We start from the raw sequence: 4419 nt of genomic DNA on the forward strand, positions 1-4419 counted from the left end.
ATTTGATAAAGATTTCAAATGAGCTGTTTGGAACGACTGAACCAGTCACATTGTTGTGTACGATACTTGCATCCTACTTTTTAATACAAACGTGCATACACGCATATATACCTTTTCTGTAGGTGGTTTGAGCCATGTAAAATGTCCAAAAATGGGTATAAAGGTTGCAATAAGTCCCAACATAGAGCAGAACAAGCTCATGATGTTCAGAGAAAGTGACAGCTTTGCCTGCAGAGAGGAGAGGCAATATGCTTGGGGGTCATTCACGTCGGGCAGAAATTTAAATGTTATGTTATTGATAATTTACCAAAAGCAAGGTGCATACGGTGCACAACTGTCCATTAGTTCACAATTTGTTTTAATTTCTTCATTTATTTTCCAAAACATACTTACCAAACACATGTTTGGAGTTAGGCCTGCGGCAAAGGACATCACGCCGGTGATCATAAACTAAGATATAACAGTTAACAGTAAATTTTTGATTTGAAAAATATCATGATTATCTAGCATCAAGACAGCACAAATGTTTCATGAAGATGTTGCTGTATTAAAAAAAAACAAAAAACAAGGGGGACTTCGAATCGTTAAAATTTTCCTTTACCACAACGGGGGTAACAATGTATGCAGGCTCCAAGGAGAGTGTCATGCGCAGACCGAACAGGAACAGGCTGACCATGGCCTGGGTCGCCTGGGGAGCGCGGGGAAAGGAAAAAGAGGGTGAAATGCACCGGAGGAGCCATTATCAGAGAGGGAGCGGCAACAGCAGTCGCGTGAGAAAAATAAATAGCGTACGCCGAGTTGCCTTGGCCTGCCCTTCGAGAGGAAGACCTTGTAGGCGTCGATGTACACACAGTAAAGCTGATCTGGCATCAGAGCACACCCCTTGGCCTCCTTCAGGCTCGCCAGGGGGATCCTGATGACCATGCGGCCGTCACATTGGACAGTTTGCTTCATTTGTCTGTGAAAAAACATCACAACTTGTTGTGATCAGAGTATCAAAAGTTTCCTTAATCCGTATGCTGCATGTGTGGGGGTTGTTTATGTTGATACATACCTTGTCGGATGTCTTCTCTCAGTCGCGGAGAGGGAATATGGAAATAGCAGCCTCTGCTCTGATGTGAGATGAACATGTTCTCAATCTGTCCTCTCTCTCTCTCCCTCTCTCTCTGATGTCTATCTCACTGTCTGTGTCTCTCCCACGTCCCACATGTATGAGGAAACACACACACACACACACACACCCACATAGACGCACGCACGCGCACACACACACACACACGCACACACGCGCACACACGCACACACACGCACACGCGCCCACACACACACACGCGCGCGCCCACGCACACACACGCGCACCCATAATGTAGTAACTTCTGCATTACTGATAATGCGATTACTGTACTGCAATGAGAAAAAAATGTTGGCTTCTAATAATACAATAAAAAAAAAGAATAAAATTGTTCTATTATTATTATTCATACACAAAACAGATTCCATATTCAAATGTGCACAGTTGAAAAAAAAGAAGTTTGATGCTCATATGATGCAGAGATTATAAAAGGGGTGGACAAAAAGAATGGAAACACAATGAAAATAAGGAAAACACCCGTTTATTAATATCTTGTAAGGACCCATTAAGGAGTAAGGCCGCCATGGAAATCTACCTTGCACTCACCATGACATGCACCTGATCCTGTCAAACCCCATAATGCTCCTTGACCCTCACATGAGAATCGGTGACGGCCCCACCGTGCCTGTCCGCTAAAGATCCCCATCACATTATAAATATATATATATGTTATTTAAAAGTCGGATTGAAGGCGTCCGATGGTTTTCTCCTGTAGGGGGTGAAATAGGACTCATTAGACCATATCACTGTGTCCACGGCAACCCTTTTTTTTTATGCGTGAAGCAAGAATTGTCCAACTACACCCGGGGTTCGGGTTCTGGGTTTTGCACCAGTCACAGATCTTTGTGCGTCGGCCTCGGATACAGCCGCGTCGTCAAACCCTGCACCGAGAAGATGTAGTTGTTGTTGAGGCGGCTTCAATCAAATGTCAATGTTTGGTACATGTTGTACATGCGACATTTCCACTATTTTGTGCACACTTTGTATGTTGCAACCCAACACCGAGGATGAGGAAGTCAAGGTGGGAAGATGGTTTTAGCTTCCAGGAAGTAAAAAAACACCTCGCTTGAGTTCCGCCGCGCGCTGAGATCTTAAACTGGTTCGAGGCAGAGAGAAGTATTTTGAAATACGCATCGGCTGCCCAAAATACATGGTAAGGAGTTGTTCAAACAGCCTTTATTCAACGTCGTTGAAATGTGGGGCTTGGTTTTTCTAGAATGCCTTGACAGGGCTAATCTGTGATTTTACATTTTGTGTGTGTGAATCTATTTAACGGAACCATCCATGCGTCAGAATAAATCTCTATGAACTGTTTTAATAGAATGTTGCAAGCTGTAATCCACTTATCAGTCTGTCAAACATCATTTTCTCTCTTTGTCTTTTGTGAAACTAAACAAAAAACCTTAGTTTGGTATATACTGTATCTTGAGGTGTATTTTATTTCGGGGTTTTTTTTGTTATTATTTTTGGTTGGGGTTAAGGTCTGTTGAGCTCACCATTTAATCAATCCCCATAAAGAACTATAAAATGAGGAAAATCGTAATTTTAATTGTCCAATAGGCAGCATATAGCTGAGGCAAATGTTGTTTATTTTTGTTTTTGTACATATTATTTTATAGCTAATGCCGGAAAGAGAAGTTGTTTTATTAAAATTACATTATTAAAATGCTCGCTTCCATGTCAAAGAGCTATGGCTTGTGTGGACATTCCCATGAGCATTGAGAGTCCTGAGGGGGAGCTGGAGGAGAAGTCCCAGAGCGTCACTCTGGTCAAAAATTACCAGCCGTACAAATTCCTGCCTCCAGCGAAAGAACCTCTGCACCACCTGCTGCAGAAACAGGCGGGTGTGCTGGGGGTAAGAAGCAGCCGAAAACACCCGAATGCGTATAAACTGCATCTGAGAATAAATGTATAATCTGGGAACAAAATCCATAAAATGGTAATATATGGAAAAATTGGAAAATATACAATAACTGTACACGATAAGATATAGCAAATATAATAATATGTTAAAATGTATGTAATTATCTTGTAAGCTTTATCATGTATTCAAAATATTTAAATGTAATATAAAATAATATTATAAATGATATTAAAACGCTTTGGACAAAAGCATCTGCAAAATTATGGAATGGAATGTTATGGGATGTCATTTTCCCTCTTGTCAGTCTTTACAGTTGGCAAGTGGCCTCCTGTGTCTCGGAGTGGGAATGCTTTTCGCGCCAACTGAACAGATGGGTGACTCTCTTCACACACTCTTCCGAATCTCCTTCCTGACTGGTGTACTTGTAAGTAGATGTATTCCTCAAACAGAACTACATTGAATGATACATGTTGAAAAACAAGTAGTACGCTATACTGTACTAAACTAGACTAGACTATACTACACTAGACCGCTCTACACTATACTATATTATCGTATAGTACACTACACTACACTATACCATACTATATTATATTATACTATAGTACACTACATTATATTAAATTATATTATACTACACTACACTACACTATACTATATTATACTAAGATAAAGAGAAGATAAAGATACTTTATTAATTAAAAAAGGGATATTCCAGTGTTGCAACAGCAATGACATACATACATGACAAAACACACATAATTTACAAAAACACACGTCAATTACTACATATATGTATATACAGTATAAATATATATATATATGTATATACATATATATATCAATACATATATACACACATACTATATATACACATACACATACACATACACACATATATACATATATACAGATACACAGACATACATATGTTTATACATATACATAAACTATACTACACTGCATTATACTATACTATACTAAACTAGACTAGACTACACTAAACTACATACTATACTCAAAACTATAATAGACTATACTACACTACACTACACTATACTACACTACATCACACACTACATGCTCTACTCTATGCTATACTAAACTACACAAGACAAACTACAGTACACTACACTACACTACATACTATATTCTATACTATACCATACTGTGCTACGCTATACTATAATATACTATACTAAACTATAATACACTACACAAGATACTATACTCTATGCTTTACTATACAATACTATACTATATACAATACTCTATGCTATACTATACCATACTATACTATATACTATACTATACTATACTATACTATACTATACTAAGTTACACTATATACTATACTCTATACCAGGGGTGGGCAAACCTTTTGGCTCGAGGGCTACATTTAGTTTTTAAAACTGACCGGGGA

Source organism: Zeus faber, assembly GCF_960531495.2.
Source record: "Zeus faber genome assembly, chromosome: 8".
In the NCBI taxonomy this organism is placed as follows: domain Eukaryota; kingdom Metazoa; phylum Chordata; class Actinopteri; order Zeiformes; family Zeidae; genus Zeus; species Zeus faber.